The sequence below is a fragment of the Megascapheus bottae genome, chromosome 3 (assembly GCF_031878675.1).
Source record: "Megascapheus bottae isolate mThoBot1 chromosome 3, mThoBot2.hap1, whole genome shotgun sequence".
Classification (NCBI taxonomy): Eukaryota; Metazoa; Chordata; class Mammalia; order Rodentia; family Geomyidae; genus Megascapheus; species Megascapheus bottae.
This window is the reverse complement of record NC_143511.1, coordinates 84421104-84445775: the sequence shown is the minus strand read 5'-3', so window position 1 is coordinate 84445775 and position 24672 is coordinate 84421104. Positions and strand designations below refer to the sequence as shown.

The window sequence follows — 24672 nt, the reverse complement described above, 5'->3', positions numbered from 1 at the left end:
TAGTTTAAACATCTTTCAACTGTCTTCTCTTAAAACTGTTGTGGTAGTTTCCACCCAAACAAGAAGAATGTACAGCTCAACAATCACTCATTCACTAGGGTTCTGTGCTTTGAGGTAGACAGACATCAATCAAATCATCGTATGGGGCTAGGGAGAAAAAGTCCAGGATCTCTGAGCAGAGAAATGGAGCAGACAGAGAATGTAAATTAAGAAATGCAACCCACCACCAAAAATTCATTACATCATCCAATTGAAAGAAGCCCAACAGAGAAAGTTAGCATGGCTTCAGTGCAACAGGAAAGAGCTCATACATGGCTGATAGTGAGGTGAGCTAGTGAAATATTTGGAAATATTCTGATGCCAGACAAATAAATGGGGAAATGGCTAAGAAAAATTAAGCACATGGCAAAAATATGGGAACATGAAGTACCTTTAAGTGCCTTTAAAATTTTTATAGTACTGTTATACAGTTGTTTGAGCATTTAAAAAAACTGAATTAATCTTTAATTAAGACATAACTTCCTTCTACATCTGGTATTTGCTTCCAGATTTAAGTTTTTCATCATAAAAGCAACACACACACACACACTCCCCTAATGTAAATAAACTTCAAGGGTCAAAAAGTTCAAAGAGCAGTGGCAGTGGCATCTTTCCCAAATACTAAGGTACTATGTGCCCCTCTTGGTTTCTGACTTGGCTGCTTGTGGCTCCTGGAGGCTGCAGAAGGATGGCTGTCTTCTGGACACTTGAGACACTTCTGCTCCTGTGATCAGAGTGTGAGACCAGTATTTCCCAGACATCTGCACACTGGGGATGGGGTGGCAAACCCCAACCCCTTTTCTGAAGGGATGTATGTTCCTGGCAAGGAGGGCTGGGCATCTGCTGTGGCTGGTCAGAAGCTTTCCAGCCCCGATGCTGCCTGGCCAGCACTGGAGAGATGTGGGAGGGAAAGCCTGTGGCCGCTGCACACTCCCTAGCTGTCCCAAACCAAGCACTGACATTTAGAGTGCTGATGCCATTTCCATTCACAGACTTGGAAAAGGCTGGATTTTCACCAGCAGCTATGACAACCACCAAGAACTGGAGTAGGCTGTGAGATATACACCCTAACTGAGAAGTTCAGATCAATCATTCATCATGCATAAGGTAAACACAACAAAACTCTATGCTGCCTTCCTTTTCCTACATTTAAAACCTTTCAAAAATGATTTTTTTTTTTTTTGCCAGTCCTAGAGACTGGCTTTTTTTTTTCCAATCCTGGGCCTTGAACTCAGGGCCTGAGCACTATCCTTGACTTTCTCAAGGCTAGAGCCCCACCACTTGAGTCACAGCACCACTTCCGGCTTTTTTTTATGTGTGTGGTACCAAGGAATTGAACCTGGGTCTTCATGCATGCTAGGCAAGCACTCTCACCACTAGGCCAAACTCCTGGTCCCAAGAATATTTTTTGAAATGCTTTTAAAAATGGGGCAGCAAGGGCCGGGAATCTGACCTACTGATAAAAGTGCTTGCTTAGCTTGCATGAAGACCAAGGTTCAATTCCTTGGTATCACATACATAGAAAAAGCTGGAAATGGTGCTGTGGCTCAAGTGGTAGAGTTCTAGCCTTGAGAAAGCCCAAGAACAGTGCTCAGGCCCTGAGTTCAGTCCCTATGACTGCCAGCATTTTGCTGCCCCATTTTTTCCCCCAATCCAGAGGCCTGAACTCAGGGCCTGGGCACTGTCCTGCTTTCTCAAGCCTAGCACTCTACCACTTGAACCAGTGCCACTTCTGGCTTTTTCTGTGTATGTGGTACTGGGGAGTTGAACCGAAGTTTTCATGCATGCTAGGCAAGCACTCTACCACTAGGCTAGGCTGCTGGCCCCTGCCAATTCTTTTTTCTTTCTTTTTTAAGACAGTTGTGGGGATTGAACTGTGGGTCTGAGTGTTGTCCCTGAGCTCCTCAGCTCAATGCTAGCACTCTCCCACTTGAGCCACAGTACCATTCCCAGTTTTCTGGAAATTAATCAGAGATAAGAGTCTCAGGGACTTTTTTTTTTTGGGGGGGGGGTTCGGTATGCTGGTCAGTCATGGGACTTGAACTCTGGGCCTGGGCACTGTCCCTGAGCAATTCAGCTCAAAGTACCGCCTTACCCCTGGAACCACAGCCCCACTTTCCATTTTCTAGTGATGAATTGGAGATAAGAGTCTCACATTCTTTAATGCTTGGGCTGGCCTTGAACAGTGATCCTCAGATCTCAGCCTTCTCAGGGACTTTTTGTCCCCAGGCTGGCTTTGAACTCCTGAGTAGTGAGGATTACAGGCATGAGCCACCACTGCCTGGCTGCCAATTCTTACTGGGAGAAAATATTCTTTATTTCGAGACTATGGTCTGTTTATATTGTTGGTGTCAAAATGTTCCTTCCTCCAGAGAATGGTGCTGATAATTTCTTCTTTCTTTACTTGACAAAAACAAAAACAAACAAACAAAAAAACTCATAGGCAGGCTGGCAGGAGTCTCTCAAGTTTCTTTTTGAAGTTTTGCTTGCCCATGAATCCCTCCATCTGGGGGTGCTGGCCTGAGATCACACAGGGTTCTCTGGCAATGGGCAGGCGGCTGGCTGGTACAGGACTCTGGAGCTGGAAACCCTAACTGTGGTGTCTGCAAGGGAGGTGAGCTGGCGAGGGAGAGGGGGAGCGGCAGTGTCGTGTGGCTGTAGGCAGAGTGATCTTTAACACTTTTAAAACATTTTGAAGGTTAAGTAAGTTCAAATTTTCAGTTTGGCACAAAAGTCTCAAACCTGGGTTTGTTTCATTCCTCCTCTTGCCTTTGGGAGTCTATAGACTTACTGCAAGTTGATCATCTGAACCCCAAAATTATAAGTACCTTCAAGCCCAGGCTCCACTTCTTCATAGGTGCAGCCAGCAAGGCCTATCCTGTGTATATTTGCTGTAGTACAGGCTACCCAGGGGACTGGAGGAAACACCTGCCATAGAACCATACACTCCCCTTAGTGGGTCTGCCTGCTTCAGCCTCTCTATCCTCTCATTCCTTTTGGGGGTTGATTTTCTCTATAGCTGCCTTGGTTTCCATCTCCACCTCTACCTCAACTCTTACTCCACCACCACTTCCACTGTGCCTGCTTCCCAGATGAACAGCCTGGGCTCTTGCTCTGCCCCTGTCTGTGGGTATCCACTCTCCTTCCTCTTCAGGGCCTGCCTTGGGGACAATGCAGCCTGGCCCATCTCTCGCACCACTATGCCACCACTATGCCACTCCTCAGGGATTTCTCTGTGGTCAAATGCTTGTCTGAGTAGCTTTAATGTTTCTGTGACAGTTTTTAGGGGCTAAAAGATTTTTTTTCTCTCTCATGAAACAGAGAGGAAAAAAAAAAGATGAGAACAACTACCTGTAATCTCATCATTGAGAAATAACCCATGTCAGGAGTTAGTTGTATTGTTCATACACATACACACACCTACACAGGCAGGCCACAACAGACCTGGCGGGATGTTCTGTTGGCGGTAGGCCTCAGGCATTTGCTGTTCAATGGCAGTTAGGGGTCTGAACCTAAGGAAGCACTATGACTGTTTTAAATGTTGAATGCCTCAGGCTTTCTGCTTAGGCCCAAGGAAGGGAACAGGGACTGTCAGGCTAGCTGATGTCCTTTCCAGGATCCTCTTGACCACATGTAATCAGCTATCACTTTACACAAGTATCCAAATGGCTCTGGGGCCAAGAAATTCACTGCTGCAGCCCTAACACCTGAGCCCATCAGTCAGAGACTGATCCAATCACTGCTTTCCAGATGCCCTGCAGTCAACTCTCCCAGAGGAAGCAAGAGCAGGAAAGGAATGGAACTGGTATCCTTGAGAAGTGAGGAAGAGCTGGCAAGAAAGCCTTCCCCCTTCCTATGGACTCACTGCTGTGATGACGATGACGACAACAACATACAGAGCTGGCCCCTACTCAGAGCTCACTGTGTGCCAAGGACCAGGAGGAATAAGCCATCCACACACTGGAAGGATCTCTGGTTCTGAGCTATGAGCACATTTCATGAGGGCTGCAGATAGACAGAGATGGAGATTTCTATCTATTTTAACATGCTTTAGGAAAATGAATAGCTTTCTACCTCTTGAAATCTGACATGAACAAAATAGATTTATAGATAAACTAGACTATAAAGTTACTAGAAATCGCCCGGTGGTTCATACCTGTAATTTTAGCTACTCAGGAGACTGAGATCTGAGGATCAAGGTTCAAAGCCAGCCAGGGCACAAAAGGACCTGCGATACTTATCTTCAATTAACCTCTAGAAAATGGGAAGTAGGGCTTGGCTTAAGGGTAGGGTGGTGATGAGCTCAGGGACAGTGACCAGGCTGACTTCAATCCCCATGACCCACAGAAAAAAAAAAGTTACAGGAAATCATGAAGATGCCTACTGTGGTACCCTACTGACTCCTCCAGTAGCTGCTCTATGGTGGTGGCACATACCTGAGGGTGGTGACTTGGGCCTTACCTGATACCATAGGCTAGGCCTCCACTCACCCAGGTCCCAGTGGAGGAAAGCCCTGTTTTCTTCTCCTTTACCTTTGCTCTCCTGACACTCATCTACCCTTAGCCTATCCATGAGTCACATGTGGCCTAGGGCAGATTCCCTGAGCACTGGGACAATGCTACTAGCTATCTGACACCCACCACGTGACAGTTTCTTTTATTAGTCTTATTTGCTTATATGTTTGCAGCAACAAAATCACACATGTAGCAGGTTAGACTCTGGGGTATCTGTGTAGTGGCTACGTAAGGGTCCTTTCCTGAGAAGAAGGAGCCTGGGAAGGGGGCCCTGACATGAGAGAGTCAGCTTTGGCCCTGGCACTGAGAACTCCTCAAGGCCTCAGTTGTAAGGGAGCCTGGGAATGATAGCTTGGCAATTTCTTCCAAACATAGGCTGTGCCAGCAGCCTCCTGGGGACAGGAACATGGGATGGCTTGTCAACTCTTCCTTGCCAGGTTTGTCTCATGTCAGCAGAGGACAGCATGACCCACCCCTGGCCAAGCATTGCTCTGAGGCAGGGCGAGCCCAGACAACACACTGCTGGCCCTAAGGTCTGGCTCTGCTCTAAAGAAGGATCCTCTTCCATTCCTTGTAAGGACACAGTGCTGAGACGCAGGGCCCAAGCCCCACAGCAAATGATAAGGAGAGATAGAAGGATCTGTGGGATCGCAAACCGAGTGCAAAAACTTCAGGTTTACTTTGAGTTTGAACTTGCACCCAACAAAAGGGCTCCCTGTCTACCCTCCAGAAACAGTGACATTGCACAGCAATAGTAAATGCAAGAGGAGAACAATTTCATTACATGAGCTTCCAGCTTGACTTGGGCTCTGTGAGTACTCACACAGCCCTCTAAAGCAAGGACTTCACACACATGGATGCTGAAATACAGGACATTCAAGGTCACAGCCTGTAAAAGCCTGTCAGGGCATTCTTCTTTGGTGATTGGATGTCAAGTGACACTAGTTCTGAGGGGCTGATAGGTGGCATGAAGGTCTTGTTGTTTCCAGAACTTCATCTACAGAGTAAGAGCATTCTGGGAGCTCACTTGCTGCCCATTCCTGGCTGAGCTCCAGCCCAGGTGGTCCGGGCATTGTGTCCTGGGGTTATCAGTGCCCGTTCACCCTCTGTCTCCTGTACTCCTGGCAACCAGGGCGAACTCCTCATTCTCCTGGTGATTTGATGGCTGATGGTGCTCATAAGTACTGGCCAGGCTGAGTAGGATTTAGTTCTGGCCTTTGTCTCAGCTCTGCCTTCACTGACAATGCAACCATGGCTCAGGAAATAGTAGAAGTTGCAGCCTTCAGGTTCAGTAGCATTTTGACTCTAGAGATAGAACCAGGAAAAACTTCCAGAGGCCAAGCACTCTATTAAGCTACAAGTTCAGTGCCCTGTTTCTGTAGTGATCCTCAGGTGACGGAATTCAGTCCTTACCAGGGAGCACAATGCCATTAACCACAGCACCCTCCAAATGTACACTGTTGTCCAAAGTAATTGTATTAGTTTACAATCCCACCAACGGTGTTAATAGGGTTCCTTTTCCCCCACATCCCTGTCACTGTTTGAATTCACAATGTTGCCCAATATAACCGTGGTGAGATGGTATCTCAGAGCTGTTTTGATTTTATGCTGATTATTTTTGTAATAGTGTCTCACTTCCTGCCCAGGTGTGTACCTGGACTGCAGTCCTCTTGTTTACCTCCTGTCATACACAAATGTGTACCAGCCTGCTCAGCTTCTTCCATCAAGATGGAGTCTTGAAAATTTTTTTGCTTGAGTTGGCCTAGAACTGCAATTCTCCTGATCTCCCCTTCCATATAACGAGGGTGACACATGTGGACCACTGCACCCAGCTGTTGATTGAGAAAGAGTTTTCTGCCAGAGTTAGCCTCTGTAATTTTCCCAACCCCAGCCTCCCTATGATTAACTATGTAGACAGCTTGAAGCTCAGGTGTTGACTTGAAAGGACTTGGGCTTCCCAGTTGGGAAGAGGTGGACTTTAGAAACCAATTCAGAAGTTACAAAATGAAAGAATGTAGAAGCTGCAGGAGCTAGGGGACCCTCAGCCCAGAGAAGGAGTCAAAGACATGTAATCCTGGTGGAGAGAAAGACCAGGCTTCCTTCCCTTCAGCTACTGAGAGCCAGGTCAAAACCAAACGCAACCCTGGGAGACCCAGATCCTCACCTGTGTGGAGATTGTAAGCCCAGCAGGATGTAACCAGGACCCTCCCACCTCTGTCAGGCACCCCCACCCCCACCCAACCAGCACCTGTCAGAGTCTGAGGAAGTCCAAAAAGACAAGAGAGGGAGACTTGTTGAATGCAGAGCATTCTCCCCTTCCCTCTTCCTAACTCCTGAGCCATAAATAGATTGCAGGTAGTAGAGGAAAGAAGAGAGAACAGAAATGAACCTCGGATCGAATTTGAGTCTGCTTTTTCAAATAAACAGGAGCAGGCCCTAAATCTTGAAGTTTCTAACTGAGACTGTTCTAAAAATGGAAGATGACTTCAAGGTTACAGAAGGTGGCCCATATTTCATTTAGGGACCTGTTTCCCAGGTTGGAAAGGGAAGTCAACATAGCACAATATGGGAGTGGGTATTGGAGAGAATAAGGCATTTCCTGTTTGTATTCTCAGTGCATCCAAGCCTTGACAAGCCAGTAGTGACCTTGGTCACACAATGTGATCCCAGGTTGGGGACATGAAACTCCTGGTCTAGACACCTGAACTTTCCAGATGTGCAGAGGACCAGGATTACTGAATGAGCCTCTGCACACTGTGACAGAAACACTCTCAGAGCCTAACTGTCCCTGCCCAATGGGGCTATTCAAATACACAATATATGTAAATTGATAAACATAATATAGCACATAATCAGAATAAAGGACAAAAAACATGATTATCTCAATATGTTAAGAAAAAGACTGAAAATATTTCTTTATGTTAGGAGCTCTGAAGGAACTAGGAACGGAAGAAATATACTTAAAGATAATAATAGAGATATATCAACATTCTATTGAATAGGGGAAAATGGAAACTATTTTTTTCTAAAGTTGGGAATGAGACAAGGGTACTCACTCCTCCACTTTTATTAAATGTAGAGCTTGAATTTCTAGACAGAACAATAAGGCAAGAAAAAGAAAAGGGTTATAAATAGGAATGGAAAAACTCCAATGATCCCTATTTGAAGATGATGTGATTCAATATTTATAAAAGCTCTATGACTCCACCAGAAAACTCTTCAAGTCTTTTAGAAATGTAGAAGGATATGAAATAACACGCAAAAATCAGTAACTTTGTCGATAAACCAACAATGAGCAGTCTGAGAAAAAAAATTAGGAAAAAACTGTAGCCTAAAAAATCCTAGAGATTTTAAACAAAAGAATCAAAAGACTTTTACAATGAAAATTACAAAACACTGAAGAAAGAAACTGTAGAAGACATTATACTCATGGGTTGTAAGAAAGAATATTGTAAAAATGTTTAGACTGCTGAAAGTAAACTATATGTTCAATGCAATCCCTATCAAAACTCCAATGCCAGCCAGGTACCAGTGGCTTATGCTTGTAATCCTAGCTACTCAGGAGGCTGAGATCTGAGAATCACAGTTTAAAGCCAGCTCTGGCAGGAAAGTCTCTGAGACTCTTGTCTCCAATAAACTACTCAGAAAAAGCCAGAAATGGAACTGTGGCTCAAGCATTAGAGCACTAGCCTTAAGCAAAAAGAAGCTCTGGGTTAGCACCCAGGTCTTGAGTTCTAGCCTTATGACTGGCAAAGGAAAAAAAAAACACCCAAAACTTCAATATCATTCTCCACTGAAATTGAAAAAAAAATCAATCTAATATTTCATTTGAGCACCAAAGCAATCCTAGGTTAAAAAGAGCAATGTAATGACAGTGGTATCACAAACCTGACTTCAAACTATTATTGTAGAGCCATAGTAACAAAAACAGCATGGTACTTTCACAAAAACAAATCTAAAGATCAATAGAGTAGAATAAAAGAGGCAAAAACAAAACTATGAAGCTTCTGCTACCTAATTTTCAACAAGGTGTTAAAAACTTATGTTGGAGAAAAGATAATCTCAAAAAAAAATAGTGTTGGATGGGCCGCAAGTTTGGTCTAGTGGTAGAGTGCTTGCAAGCATGCACAAAGACTGGGGTTCAATTCCTTATACCATATGCATAGGAAAAAAGAAGTGTTGGGAAAACTAGACATTTACATGTAGGAAACTGAAACTAAATCCCTATCTTTCATCCTGTTCAAAATTAGTTCAAAATGATCTTAATGTAAGTTTAGAAATTTCCACAGGATATATATGGAAAATACTTGAAGACATATAAGTATAGGCAAGACCTTTCTGAATAAGCCTCTAGTGGCTCAGGAAATAAGAGCAAGAACTGACAAATGATTGTATTGCATGAAAAAGCTTCTGCAAAGCTGGGCACCGGTGGCTTACGCCTGTAATCCTAGCTACTCAGGAGGCAGAGATCTGAGAATCACGGTTCAAAGCCAGCCAGGGCATGAAAGTCCATGAGACTCTTATCTCCAATTAACTACCAGAAAACCAGAAGTGGTGCTGTGGCTCAAGGGGTAGAGTGCTAGCCTTGAGCTGAAGAGCTCAGGGACAGCGTCCAGACTCAGAGTTCAAGCCCCATGATGGACCAAAAAAAAAGGTTCTGCACATCAAAGGAAACAATTACAAGAATGAACAGAAATGAACAAACAACAGAAAAGGGAAACAAACCCTTCCCAGATATTCATTAGACCAAAGATGAATATCCAGAATCTATAAAGAGCTTAAGTAATTAAACAGCAACAGAACACCCTAATTCATAATCAGGCCAACATACTCAACAGATAGTTCTCAAAGAACTGCTCAACAGTCTTAGCCATAAGAACTACATTGAGAAGTCACCATACCCGAGTCAGAAGGCCAGCTATAAAGAAAGCAACAAATGTTGGTGAGGAGGGAGCCGGGCAGGTGACTACATGCTAGCTTTGGTCTAGTAAACATTGCATGGTTGTTCTCAGCTCTTCGGAATCTCTGGTTAGCTATGAGTTTGTCAATGATAAAGGAGTAAGATATTTATTTTTACTTATTACCAGCGGCTGTTTTGCAGAGAGGAGGGTATATATAGTAACGACACAGCAGGAAAGCCAAAAACTTTCTAGGATCAAGGAGGTCCTGATCAGCAACGCTGACAGGATACTTGATGTTTCTCCACGCTGTTTTCTATGGCATGGAGATTGGAATCCTGTCTTCACACCCACGCCAAGGAATGACGCGACTCCTCATCTCCCACCTGCACAGCATGTCTGTAACTTTCAGGTATTTCAAACCCAGAGGGACAGCAGGGAAGTCTCAGGTGGGGTAGGAGGAAGGTGAGTGGCTCAGCGTTCTCCAGGCTGCTCCCAGCTCTGCCTAGCAGCCTAGCACAGGCCCAATACATAAAACACATATTTTACAGAATGAATATCGTCTTAATCTGCTACTTATTATTGCTAAGGTATTCTGAATACAGATTTAAGTACTTTAAGTATAGCAACGAAGACACCCAGGGTTTTGAAAAAACAAAAAAGACAAAGACAAGCGAGATGGCTATGTGTGGGGGGTGGGCAGCCTCCATCCCTGCGGGGTGGCCGGTGGAGGAGCCGGCTGCCTGCCCTCTCTGGGAGTCTAGCGCAGCAACATGAAGCTGGATGGCAACCTGAATACTTTCTTTCTTAAGTGAAGCTCCTCAGTGTGTGTGCTGAATCACAGCATTCACAGGGGGTGTAGGACAAGAGCCCTGACTAAGCGGATCCTAGGCCTGAGACACACAGTCTGGGGGCGGGGGCAGGAGGCCAAGGCTGGACCAACATTCAGACAGGAAAGGAACGTGAAACCGGCCATGTTGTTCCTCTGGGCTCCACAGTGGGTGCTGGGGAGCCCCCAGATGAGCACTCTGACCACAGACCTCCACAGGAGAGAGACCAGGCCCAAAATAGGCCGTGCGTCTGGGGCGTCGGCTGGGATTTGCCCCTTCCAGCAAGGCATGCTCACAGCTCAAGCATTCTGTTTACTAAACGCTCAGTACACATAGAAACCAGGGATGTCTGGGCTCCTTGTTAGAGCCTGGTGGAGAGGATCCCTCTGGGTAGATTTTGGGGTGATAAAAGTTCCTTAACACTCAGAGAGGGCAGGATAAGGCTGGGATTTCTCTGAGGGAGCCTGGCAGAGGAAAAGAGAGGGCCCTGTGGGTGGGAGTATAGCCTGACAGGTAGCAAAAGCAGCTCTGTGGAGGAGGACACCACCTTCGCATGCACCTGAGCTGGTGAGGGTACTGGGAACTAGCTGAGGGTGTCAACCACCGCTCAAGTCAGAGCTGCTCTTCCGAGGGCTGCGGGAGAAGGGGACTAGAGTGGCAAAAGCCACTTTCCCCCTGGTTTTGCCTCCACCAGACTGAATGGGGCTGGTGGGAGTGGGAGAGGGCAGCTTTTCTGGGGTGCACTGGATCTCTTCCTCTCTTTCGGCAAGCTGCTACTCCCCCATGAACTCCTTCCTGATGTGCACAGCAGGTGCTTCTGTGGTCCCAGTGGTCGTACAGCCTGTCAGGCTGGAGCTGCTGAAATCCTGCTTTGCAAAAGAGGACACTGGAGCAAAGAGAAGGGACCTGGATAAGGACACAGCTTGTGAGGGACAGAGCACTCGGTCCTGCCTGGCTGGATGAGGATGATGATTACAATGAAGAAAGAGAAAGTGTTGCCTATAGTGAAGGCCCTTTGGATAACTCTGGATCATGTTAGCTATGCCAGTTTAGTCATGCCAGTCTTGTGAAATGCAGGAATTATTTGATCCCTGATTTAGAAAAGAGGAAATGAAGACACAGACTCAGATCTTTCAGCTGGAAAAAGCAGGCCAAGGGTTCAAATCCAGGTCCCTCTGACTCTCAGACCCACCACCACCGCTACCAGGCCCTTTACGTACTGAGCACTTGCAGGTGTCGTGCTTCTGGGGAAGGAGGAGGCCACCATACTAGAAGGGAGGAGCACACCCATCCTCAACAGGTGCTTTGTCAGAGCAGCACTTGTTTTGAAGGAAAATTTACAGATAGTTCCTGAAAGATAATAAATCTTTTCCAGTGCCTCTTCTTCCCTGTTCTGTACCAGGAAGGCAAATGGAAATCAGTAACATGTTGATGAAATTAGCTGTGTGAACCTTGGTTCCCAGTCTAGACAACAACACATGGCTTAAACACTGTCTTTTCCCAGGATCAGCGACATGAGGAAGGGAAAAATGGGAGACAGCCAGCTCCCAGGAAACAGCTGGAAGAATCCAAACCACACTTTTCCTACTTGGTCCAGCACCAATGTTTGCACACAGGAAACAGTCTTCAATAGCAGGGTATGGCTGTGTCCTCAAGTGAACTTGTTAGAACAAAATGCATATTCCTGGGCCCCGTCCCAGACCTACAGACTCAGTCCTTAAATGATGAGACAGGCTGAACTATGGCACAAGGTACCCCAAATCAATTGTGTACCTACTATGTGTCAGCCCTGGCAATAACTTGGGCATACACAGTATTATTCTACAGATGAGGAAACAAGGCCAGGAGCATCCCTAAGTGGCTCTACTTCACACTGCTGGGAGGTCTGTCAAGACTTCCGATCCCCATAGCCTGGATCTGGAACTTGGCTTTGGATCTGGAAGTGTGGCCAGCACTTCTCTAAGTTGTCTTACCAGGTCTAGTGGAGGAGGGTAGGAAGATCTTCTCCAGGAAGGTCCTGTTTTTGAGGACTTGAGCTAATCCATGGGGGGCGGGGGAGCCTCCTACTAGGCCAGACAGGTGGGAGTATAGCAGATGGCAGCTGTTGGGTAAGAGCAGAGATCCAAAACACTTAAAGCTAAAGGGAATGCTTCAAACTGACAAGCCTGTGTTCTAGCACTGAGTCTCAGGGAAGCCCTCTAGCCTAGGGTAGTGTCATTTGTAAAGACTGCTGGAAACTCGGCTGGTAAGAAACAAGGCAAGGAGAGGAATAGGAGATTGGGAGAGCCAGAAAAACAATGACAAACACAGCTGCTCGAGTTTATGGCTCCCTACCCAGAGTAAAGCCAGTCTATTCAATACCAGGTTGCTGTGTGGAGTACTAGCACTAAGTAAATGTTAAGAGCTATTTTGGGTTCTATACATGCACTGTCTTCCCACAGCTTGCTTTCTATCATGTTTAAAAGATTCCTTTCTTTGGTTAAGCAGACTCCCTGTAGGGGCTGCAGGCAAAGGCAGGCCTAGATCAGTCTTCCTTTGGTGAAATGACTTCTAGTAATGAAACTCAAGCATAGTGGTCCTGGGAAGGTGGCAGACATGTAAACTGAAGAAGAGAAAGCTGGGGCCTGGAGTTTGGCTAGTGGTATGAGTGCCTGCCTAACATGCATGAAGACCCAGGTTTGATTCCTCAGTACCACATACACAGAAAAAGCCAGAAATGATGCTATGGCTTAAGTGGTAGAGCTCTAGACTTGAGAAAGTCCAAGGACAGTGCTCAGACTCTGAGTTCAAGCCCCAGGACTGGCAAAGAAAAAGAAAAAATAACAGGAGGGGGGGCGGGAGAAAGCTCTCTGTAGACATACAAAATAGCTGATGCCCTTCAGAAGACCCAAGGAAATGAGCTTCAAACTTACAGGAGGAAGCCAGACATGGTGGCTCACGCCTGTAATCCTAGCTACTCGGGAGGCTGAGATCTGAGGGTCCCAGTTCTAAGTCAGCCCGGGCACTAAAGTTCTTCAGACTCTTACCTCCAATTAACCACTAGAAAACTGGAAGCGACACTGTGGCTTAAGGGGCAGGGTGGCAGCCTTGAGCTGAGGAGCTCAGGGACAGGGCCCAGGCACAGAGTTCAAACTCTATGACCAACCAAAAAAACTTACAGGAGGACAATTAGCATTTATTGAGCACCCACTATGTCCTATATTGCATTAGGTATTTATGCTCACAGGCTCACTTAATTTTTCCCTCTATCCTTGGACAGTGATAGTAACATGTCCAGTTTCAAATAAGGAAACTGAGACCTAATAGGGGTTCAGAAGTCCTAGAAGTCGTGGCTGAAACTCAAAGCCAGGTCTGGCCAACTTGCCACAGCACCAACACCAAGACAGTCCAGCAGAGAGGTAGCTGTCAATATACCTGCCTTCTCTTTCTTCCCACCCTTTTCATCCCTGACCCTCACCCTCACCCTGGCATCTGCTACTGGCCAGCCCCAAAGCCAGAAGGCCAAGGAAGCCCATTAAGTCAATCCATACAGATCAACCTCTGGGCACAGGTGCCAAATGGTAGGTGTGGGCAACACATGATGAACATCAGCAGAGAAGGGAAGCCCATCCCTGCTCTCCGGACCTCCAGGGCTCAGAGCTACCCTATATCTGGCCTGCCCATTGGGGATGATAAAGGTCAGTGGGGTAGGCTGGAGGCTGGCTGAGGTGAGGCCCCTGTACCATGTTCTCACTCCTCACAGAGCCTATGCTGGGTCCCTGGGACAGCCTCATCCTCACCCAGACACACAGTAGGAGAGCTCTGGCCTCAGCACCTCTGCCCGCTCATTCCTGGGACACTTGCTTTATCAGGCTGATGCCAGAAGCTGCCTCACTGAGCCCCTAGGAAGGTAAACAACAGCTGCCACATCTTAGCTGCTCTTAAAGATTTCAGCAGGTATCTGGGGGGTGGGGGGATGGGGGTAGAGGGGAGGGGGAGGTCTCTTGTTTGAGACAAAAATCTTACCTAGCTCCGACCAGGTTCTAGCAATTACTTTATATTGAATGGGAATGATAAATAGCTTTGAAAAATAGCTTTGAAAAAGTTTGGTGATGATGTTTGGCAAACTACAAATAGGGCCCCTGCTCTCACTGGGCCCAGCTCGCCTGCAGTAGAAAAGAGATGTGTGGAGTCTAAATGAACATTCCTTAAACTACTGTTCTGAGAAAAAATAAAGACAGATCACCTGAAAGTCTTGGGGTAAATGATCCTGGAGCCCTAACTCTGGTAATACGACAAGGCTTAATATTTGTGGACTAAATAACAAACATGCAACATCACTGAATGGAATGGGTCACAGATGTGCTCTGAAACTGAAGTGTGCACCCTGTTTGTGGGTTTGACTGGCAAGTGTGTAAGAGGCACAGGGCCCTCAAAGGGCTTTCTGTGGTGACTGATCACCTCTGTGCCACTGGACAGTAGCACTGCCTTGAAATCTTCCAGAAGACACAAGTCTCCTGGAGTGCCTCACTCACCCCTCCTCACAAGAGCCCCAGAGCTCGCAGCTCCCCTGCCTGACACAGGGCAGCTTGTCACAGAATCTGTCATGTGTAGCCAGGACAGAAGCGACCTGTTGGCTTGCTCTCAAACCTATTGGCAGCTGGTTTATCACATCTGACTTGGTGGAGGCCTTGGCAGCTCTACAGACTTCCTGATGCTCTAACACGACCTTCTGTCTTTCAAAGACCAGCTGACCAGGAAAGGAAGGGCTTTGCCTTTTTGTCCTTCAACCCTGGGCCAATCTTACCAGTCTTGATGACAAAAACTGCCACCCTTCTTGAATCTGACAAGTCCTCAACTGTAAAATATATCATGTTATAAGATGTGTCTCTTCCTTATGCCGTATGACAGAGTTGAAGAAATGAAATGGGCTATCAGGACAACTATGTCTTGTCTAGTTTTTTTATTTTTTTATTTTTTCATCTTTTTGGTCCTGGGGATTGAACTCAGGGTGCTGCACTAGCTAGGTAAGCAGTTCGCCACTGCGCCTCCCTCACCTAGTTTTGATGAAGGTTTTCATCCCAGTCCCCCTGCTTCTTAGTTGTGTGCCCTGTGCTAGGACTTCACTTAGCCAAACCTCACTTTTCTTGGTAGTAGAATGGAATCATAGCACTTTTCTCTTGAGGTTTTGAGAGATGTGTTAAACAGCTTTCTCTTTACGGTAACAGAATACCTAAGATGGTCAGTTTACAAAGAGAAAAGGTTTAAGTTGGCTCACAACTTCAGAGGTTTCAATCTGTGGGTATCTGGATTCGTGTTTTGGGCCTGTGGTGAGGCAGCACATTGTGGCAGGAGTGTGTAAGTGAAGGAGGCCTATTCACTTTACAGTATCCATACACCAAGGAGAGAAGAGGAAGAGGAGCCAGGGCCCCAAGATCCTTCCCAACAGCTTGCCCCAAACTAACCTGCTTGCAGCAAAATGTAACTTCCTGCTACTAGTCTCCACCTCCTAAAGGTTCCAACAGCCCTGTAGGCTGGGGACTGAGCCTTTAGCACACAGGCCTTTGGGGCCATTCAAGATCTAAAACTAGAACAAAAAGAGAAAATGAACTGGTACCTGGAAAACGCTGAGCCTGAAGTTCTGCCAAGGTGTGTGGGGACAGGAAAACACTTTCATCTGCTAGAGCACAGCTGGGTGTGCATCAACCTATGACTTCTTGGGGCTGTTATCTCCCAGACTATGCACTTAGAAAGGGCACTTCAAGTGTGTGTTGTGTGGAGATGCACAAAAGCAGAGATCCAAACAGAAAGCGGCCAGGGAACATGGCAGAAAGACAACAGAGCTATAAGAACAGAGGTTCCAAAATTACTCAACAAATTCCTCTCCAATCCTTAGCTAATCTCCAAATTGTATACGTGTGGAAGGAGACTTCAAGGTCCTCAACAGAAAGCAGTATCAAGGAGGAAGATCCTAGCAATTGCCTGGAGATGGAGCTTGGAGTTCAAGTTCCACCAGGTTAAGGCAGTTTAGCAAGTCCTTAAAGCTTTTGACTGAGGCCATGCCCTAGAAGTTAGCTCTGTACTAATCGGTACACCTATGGGAAAATTGAAATAAAACTACCTAAACAGAGTCTAAAAACTGACCTTCCACAAGGCTAAGTAACTTAACTGCCCGACAGAACAAAACACAGCATTCTTTAGAGGAAGTCAATAAAGGATATATATAGTCTCTTTGATGTGTCACCCACAATGTCCAGTTGTAATAAAAAGTAATAGATATGTGAAGAAGCTGTAAATTGGGACCCATGATCAAGAGAGAAAAAGTCATTAAAGCCAGATTGACTCCCTAACCAAATGCTGGAATTAGTAGAGAAGGATTTTTAAATGACTATTATAAATATATACAAGATTTTTCAGGAGATGAAGAATAAAATAAATGAATGGATGAAGAATCCCAGAAAAGACATGGGAACTATAAAAATAATCTATGTAAGATGTCTTTAATCGCAGCTCCTGAGAGGCTTGAGGCAGAGAGATTGAGTATTCAAGGCTACTTTAGGTTACATAGTGAGTTGTCAGATTAAGTTACACTGTTTCACGGAAACCAGGGACTGGGGATCTGGCTCAGTGGTAGAGTGCTTGCTTGCTTAAAATACACAAGGCTCTGGGTTTAATTCCCAGTACTGCTGCGGGAAAAATGGAAATGCTGCAACAACAATAACAACAAAATTACAGTTATTTGATGAAAATATTTTGATGTAAAGAATTAGCAGGAGATTAGATACTGGAGAAGAAATGATTCTCAAATCTGGGGACAGGTAATGTAATTATCTAAATCAAACAAATTAAAGACACAAATTAAGTCAGTAAAGAAAATGCTGGTGATCTGTAGGACAACAGCAAGTGTGTAGTTGGGGAAGGGAGAGGAGAATGGAAAGTAAAAAACATTTTGGAGAATAATGGCCAAAACTTTTCCCCAACCCATTTGTTCAAGAAGTTTGGTGATCCTCATGTACAATACATACAAAGAAAATTATACTTGATTACATCATGATCAAACTGATAAAAAATAAACTAAAAATAAAAAAACTGAAGAGCAGGAGAGACCCACTGTGTACATAGAAACAGGATGATACTTTGACACTGGAAATACTATTGTCCTGAAGACAATGGAGAGACACAAACAATGTGGAACTAGGAGGTCAGTTGGGGATATGTAAAGCTTTAAATGCTGGAAGGACTGAGGCAGCAAGATACAGCAAAGTTGCTACGCTGGTGTATACCTTCTACAATTAATACATGTACTCTCAACCCCTGCCATATATATTTTTTTTCCTCAATAGAATATCTCAACACTTTCAACAGAAAAAAAAATCATGGTGAGAAAGATGTAAAACCAAAGCTGGGAGCACAGCTCAAATAGTAAAGCACCTGCTGAGCAAGCACAAGTCTGAGTTCAAACACTACTAGTACTAGCTAGGCTCATGCCTGTAATTCTAGCTATTCAGGAGGCTGGAAAATGGTGCTGTGGCTCAAAGTATTACAGCACTAGCCTCAAACACAAAAGCTCAGGGACAGCACGCAGGCCCCGAGTTCAAGCCCCAGTGCTGGCATACTAGCGACTGGTGTACGTGAGCGCGCACACACACGCGCGCGCGCACACACACACACACACACACCTCTACCAGTATTGCCTATCCAATCTTCTTCTCTAGCTGATGTGGTGTCTGTAAGGACACCTAAGAAAAGGAGGAACTGAAGAATGGAAAAATGAGTGCCTGAGCAGTCTGGGAAGAAATAGGCAAGAAACAAGTCTGTTCTCTGCAGAGAGAAGTGGCAGCCTTGATAGAGCAGGGGGAACTCAGAGTGGGCCCTGTCTGCCTAACTGTCTGCCAATGAAGCTCATGGTGACTTGGATGGAGAGAGTGCTTCTGAAACTTCCTCCAATTTTTCCCCCAGACGCCACCATCATTTCTAATATGTTTTAAGAAGGAAAGAAGTGTCATCACCAGTATTTCCCATGCTGTTGTCCAAGCAGGTGGTAAGTCATGTCCTGGATGCCTTGGGGCTCACCCTCCTCCTTCCTTCTCATCCAGACAGGGGACTCCAGCAGCAGCCCTGGCCCCTCCCTTCTCTGGCTAAACGGACAGGGGGTTGGGGGCACTTCTTCCCTGCTCTGGTCCTCTGTATGCTCGGAGCTCCGGTAAGGTGACTGCACTCTGGGGACCTGGCATTTGTTCCCAGGAGAGCCCTACAGGTCACAGGTAGTGAGAATCCCGAGGCTATCAAGGTTATGCACCAAGGCTCAGAATACAAGACTACAGCTACCTAACCCACAGACCCTTCACCTTGTGCAAACCCTTTTCTGGGTGACCTCAGGAAGCCTGATGATAGACCACTGGTAGAAGGAACTGGTTTTTTTTGTTGTTTGTTTTTACTGCTGCAGGGATGGGAGCTGGAGGTGATAGGAGTAAGATTCTACTCTGCCTGAGAGTTCTACTGTCCTGATTCTGAGCCACTGCCTTTGGCTAACCTCCAGCCCTGGGCACGCTCCCTTGGGGATGGAAAAGTAGAAAGAGGCCTCTGAGAAGGGGGCTGAAAAGGAGAAGTCAAGGGTAGGCTGCTGTCCTAAGACCAGGGCACCCCAGAACAGTGTAAAGGGGCTGGGGAGAGACAGGCAGGGGAGGGCTAGAGTTCCAGGATGTAGCCAAGCTCAGTGTACAGCTGCGGCAGATCTAAACCCATTACCTGAGTCAAAGGGGAAGTGCTCTGTCTCCACAGGGCGCCCCGGGAGCTGCTGGGCTTTGGGGAGCAGGCGGGCCAGAAGCAGAGCTGGCCAGGCTGCCCGTGCCAAGGAAGGAGGGGGGCCTGGAGCCTGCCAAAGCAGGCTGACGGGAGGGAGGGCTGGGCCAGCTGGGGCCGGAGCTAGTGTGACATCACCAGGCAGCCCGCCCCTGTCTGGGGCTGAGGGGAGGCCCAGAGCCTTTCTGGGCCTGGGGGATCCTCTTGCACTGGTGGGTGGAGAGAAGTGCCTGCAGCCAACCAGGGTCAGGCTGTGCTCACAGTTTCCTCTGGCGGCATGTAAGGGCTCCACAAAGGAGTTGGGAGTTCAACTGAGGTGCTGCAGTCGGCCTGAGGATGGACCCCAACCCCTGAGTGGGGTGGCCTGAGCTAGGACCTGCTGAGCATGACACTGAGGCAGCTGCTGACCGCGCTGTGAGGGAAAGCAAGGGTGAGCAGCCCCAGAGCCGGCTGCAGGGCGGGCCAGTGAGGCAGGGCTGCGAAGGAGAGGCCAGTCCGGCCTGCGACTTGAGACCCCTGTGGAGGCCATGGCTGGGCTGCCCCGCTGACGATCAGGGACGGTGAAGCATGTGAGGAGCTGCCCCGGGAGCCAAGTAGGAGGGAAGAGGTAAGAGGCCAGTTTCTGTGCTCTGCAGCAGCAAGGGGCAAGGGGCGGAGGGCACAACTGGCCCGACAAGTGGAGCTTTCAAGACCCCTGTCCCTTCCAGGTGGGGCTGTGTGGTGCTGGACCCTGTGGGGAACAAACACTCCCTATTTTCACTTGGCGCCAAACAAGACATCTGGCAGGGCAGGACTGTGGCGGGGTGGTGTTTGAGTCACAGGTTGTGACACCGAGGGCTTCAACATCCGTGTCCCTCCTTAGGACAAAGAGCCACTGGGTGAAGATAGGCATCTCCGGGGCACAGGGTGGCAGTTGGGATGTGCCTGTATGTAGGTGTGTGCTGAAGGGGCAGCAGGCTGAGTGCCTGCAGGGTATCCAAGCACTTGGCCAAGAGTCTTCAGGCTCTAGGCCACTATGCACCCAGGCTAGAGGTATGCCAAGGCAGAAGCAGAAGCAACTGCAGCCTGGGACAGCCAGGCGCCCTTGGTCACAAAGTTCCCTGGGGCCGGCTGGCCAGCCCTGCTTATCTCCCTCCAGCTGGCCAGGAAAGGCGCCAAGCATCATGCGTAGGATGGGACATGTCACCCACAAGTTTCTTGGACTGGGACTAGGGTAAAGGGCTGCCCTGACTTTCTCTGTGTACACAAGGATGCCTGACCCCTCCTAGCAGCGGATACCCCATCCCCAGGTCTCCCACCCAAGGGATGTAGTCAAGAAATAGAAAAGATAAATTCCCCCAGGCAGCCCCAGGGATGGCGCAGGCACCGTATACCGAGTCCCTTGAAAGCACTCAGCATTAGATAACATTTCCTTCCCTTCTCCCTGTGATATGTGTCATGGGTCAGCTATTGCTTCTGCTGTGGGATTATGAGAGCTCCCAGAGATCAGTTCGGCTACTCAAAAAAGTATCTCCTTTCGCCAGGGCTCCCAGGAAAGCTGAGAATGCCTCTTTGGGAGCCACCAAATGCTCTCACACTTGGAGTTTTTCAAGAGCAGGCAAAGCAGTACTCATGAGCTGGCTTCAAGTTCTGGCCTCTATGTACTAGCCAAGTGGCCCTGGCAGAATGCTTAGCCTTTCTAAGCCTCAGTTTTCTGATCTGTGAAATGGAACACAGTTAACACCCATATTAGGCCCTTGTCAACTCAGGATCCTCACAACTGCTTTGCAATGTAGATGAAGCTTACCATCCTGGTCTCATAGATGAGGAAACCGAGGAAGAGCCATGCTCAAACCACATGACCAATTGATGCCAACGCAAGGACTTGAGCCTTCTGGTGTGGCTGCAAGGCAACTCTGAGCCACACTCTACTGCTTTCTAGGCATTATCATAGTGCCTAGTGTGTGGAGAACATTCAGAACTACTTGCCACCAGTAAGCACCAACAATCAGAACCATACAGAGGGGACAGCAAGGACCCAAACTCTTTGTGTTCTAGACACAGCATGTTAAGATTTCCAGAAAACTTCATCAGGCATAGCCAGTGCTGTGGCTACTACCACTGACCACACTGGGGTGGGGTGGTTTTATGTCTGAGGTTTGGGGCCACCTGCAGAATAAAGTCCATACTAAAGAAATACATGCACTTGGACTAAAGCCTCAGATACTAACCTCCCAGGCAGAGAACATCCACATGAACCCCAAGCCCTGGGCGCTACCTGTGTGCAGGCTCTGGGAAAATGACGGCGCCACCTACATCTTACAGGATTCAGTCCTGGAGTTGCTGAGGGGTAGACAAGGAATGGCTTCTCCCAAGCTGGCCATGATGACAGGTCCTGCACCACACAGCACTCATGCAGCTCAGCCCAGGAAAGCAGCAACTGTTTTACAGCTCCAGCAGTCCCAATGGGCTCCTGAGCTCGGAGGCTTTGTGAAATACGCTTCTCTAGCATAATCTGTGGGCTTACTAAGGCGGCAGGTTTCTTGCCACAGCCCAGCTTGAGAGTTCACAGTGATCTCCATGTAGCTTCCACCAAACAGAGAATCACTAACTGTGTGAGACTGGAAAAAACAAGTGGCTAATTAATTACTCAAAAAGGCAGTCTTGGAGCCAACAGATAAGTTGTGTAGAGTGCGTGCATGGCTCAGGAAAAAATACTGCATAGCACTGCTGCAGGCTCCAGGGCAGACAAGGATCCCACGTTGGTTTATAAAGTATTCACTGAGTCTGTGAGACGCACACCTCTCTCACCTCATTTTTTCCACAACCCTAGGAAATAGTTTCAGTTTTAGCATCCCATTTTACAGATGGGAAACCCGATCTGTAAACCTCAAGTTAGCCTCAGAGAAGTTAACGTGTTTGAGACCTCGGTAGAGTGATTGTGTGGGATCCTTACACAGGACTGCCTGGCTCCAAAGCCTTCTCCCATCTCATTCTACTGCCTAGTGCAAAGCACTTCAGCTTCTCTTATTCCGATGCTGTTACGGAGAATCTGACCCATGTCTCCAGGAGCCAAGTCCACCTTTTCTCTCTGTAGAAGGTGGCCCAGCCCATCTGAGATCCATGTTGCCAGGTTCCATGTTACTCTCCATGAAACTGGGCCTCCTCTCAGTGAGAGAGGAGGCTCTTTTCTTGTGTCAGTCCTGGGGCTTGAGCTCAGGGCCTGAGCACTGTCCTTGGACTTTCTCAAGGCTAGAGCTCTACCACTTGAGCCACAGTGCCATTTCCGGCTTTTTCTATGTATGTGGTACCAAGGAATGGAACTCTACCACTAGGCCAAACTCCCAGCCCCGAGAGATGGCTCTTCGAGAGGAGCCTTGGCTGACTTTAAACATCCATGTGCGTGGGTGTGTTGCGCCATTGTCCCCCACAACTTGGGAATCCTGGTACCAGCACATGGAGGATGGGTAGTAAACATTCATATGTGTGACTGAGACAGCACTTATTCTTCTCTACAACCCTGAGGAGACTTCTTTATGACTGGAGCTCCACCACCTCCCCTGAGCAAGTCCCAAGCCACCAGGGGGAGATGGCAACTGGTAGCTACAATAGAGTAAACACAACAGGCAGCAGCCCCACCTAGGGCAGGTACATTCAGCCTCTGGCCTTACTGAATCACAGCCCACTTAATCTGGAATGTTCTCAACTGACAGTAGACAATGGGGGTGGGGCTATGATCTAGAGCCTGTAGGCCAAAAGTAAATAAGCGCACAAATACACAGGTGTGAGTCACAAAGTGGAGGCTCCAGGAACTGACAGGGTCCCCAAGATAAGCAATGTTATCCCCATTTTACAGAAGTGGAAATGGAAGTTTGGGGGTACAGCACCTCTCCCCATGATCTTTTTAACCAGTGGGCCAAAAAGCAAGCTAGTGACTGGGGACATAGCTCAGGTGGTACAGCACTTTCCTAGCATATGCGAAGTCCTGGGTTCACACCCTAGTACTGAGGGGGGGTTAAAAAAAAAAAAAGCAAGCAAGCAAGCAAGGATTCCAACCTGGACTTGTGCCCAGCCTGCTGTCATCCTGTCACCCAAACCTCATCACAGACTTGATACACTGAGAAGTGGATCTTGTATGGGAATTTATAGAAACCATCCCGAAGAGAAGACCCAAGCAGCCTGGAGTTTGTGGAGCTAGATGGGTCATGTCAGAAGCCTCCTTTGGGGGCTGTTTCTAGGACAAAACCATAGTCCTGAGCTGGGAGTTTGGCCTAGTGGTAGAGTGCTTGCTTAGCATGCATGAAGACCTGGGTTCGATTCCTCAGTACCACATACATAGAAAAAAGCTGGTGGTGCTGTGGCTCTAGTGATAGGGCACTAGCCTTGAGAAATCCCAAGGACAGTGTTCAGTCCCCGAGTTCAAGCCCCAGGACTGGCAAAAACAAAACAAAACAAACAAAAAATAGTCCTCTCTGGACTGAATTAATAACAGCTTTAGGGGAAGTGGTTAAGACATTACACTGTCCTGTTCCATACACACATCAACTGTGAGACATATTCTGATCACAGGAATGTTAAAATGGTAAGTGGGGAGCCAGGCCTCTGACAATAATGCCATTGTGCCAGGTCCATTCCTGGTGAAATCAGCCTGTCTTGGGGCCAGCAGCTCCAGAGCCTCAGCCTCAGACAGGCAGGCAGTGACCACCAGAATGAACTCTGTTCCAAGAGATGCCCCTAGGACTTGCCTGGCTGCACAAATGCCTCCAAATTCTCCCCAAGGTGGTCTCATTCCACTCCCGTCCCAAAGGCTATGTCGGACTTTGTCCGTGCTGAATATTCAAAATGTCCCAGCTGAGTGGAGAGAGCTGTGAGATGAGGGTCTCCCCAGCACAAGGCTCTGACTCAGGCCCTCAAGCCAGCTACCCTGAATACCCCAGGGAACATGCTGTTCCCTTTGTCACTGCTCTAGCACAGTGTCATCTGGGCACTTCCCCTTCCCCTCAACCTCACCTCCCACCCCTAGTCCCCTGTCTGGATTTTATCATCATATTAAGAATGTCTTTACTGTGGGCCCCTTGAAGGCAGGGACCTTCCCTCCTGCCCCCCTCCCACTTTTCTTACTCTATCTCCAGCTTCCTGCACAGAGGCTGACCAGGAACATATATGAAATAATGAAATCCTTGACTACCTATTTAGTAGCCCAGGTACCCTGCTGGATTCTGGGTATTCAGCAGGGAATAACTCTCACCCTGCTTTTAAGAAGCTTACCACTGGGGCCGGGAGTTTGGCCTAGAGGTTAAAGTGCTTGCCTAGCATGCATGAAGACCCGGGTTCGATTTCTTGGCACCACATACATAGAAAAAAGCCGGAAGTGGTGCTGAGGCTCAAGTGGTAGAGCTCTAGCCTTGAGAAAGTCCAAGGACAGTGCTCAGGCCCTGAGCTCAAGCCCAGGACTGGCAAAAAAAAAAAAAAAAAAAAAAGAAGCTCACCATGCAGGCTGGGCAGCCCTGGGTAATGAGGGGAGAAGCCACAGATGCTCTCACAAGCTGGAGGAGAGGAGGGACATCACTGTGAACACAGCTGGACCTGTGGGATCACCTTAGAAAGGCAGACAGACATATGGCAGTCTGG

At 47.5% G+C, this 24672-nt stretch overlaps 2 protein-coding genes across 5 annotated transcripts in view; one reads left to right on the top strand and one right to left on the bottom strand.

The window, feature by feature from the left end:
* Positions 1-24672, bottom strand: part of Ralgps1 (Ral GEF with PH domain and SH3 binding motif 1) — a 232512-nt gene that overhangs the window by 58212 nt on the left and 149628 nt on the right. The gene's annotated exons all lie outside the window — the stretch shown is intronic.
* The window catches only part of Angptl2 (angiopoietin like 2), a 31730-nt gene continuing 26289 nt past the window's right edge, over positions 19232-24672 (top strand). The window contains exon 1 of the mRNA XM_090330656.1: positions 19232-19669. The gene's annotated coding sequence lies outside the window, so the exon portion shown is untranslated. The remainder of the gene's footprint in view (positions 19670-24672) is intronic.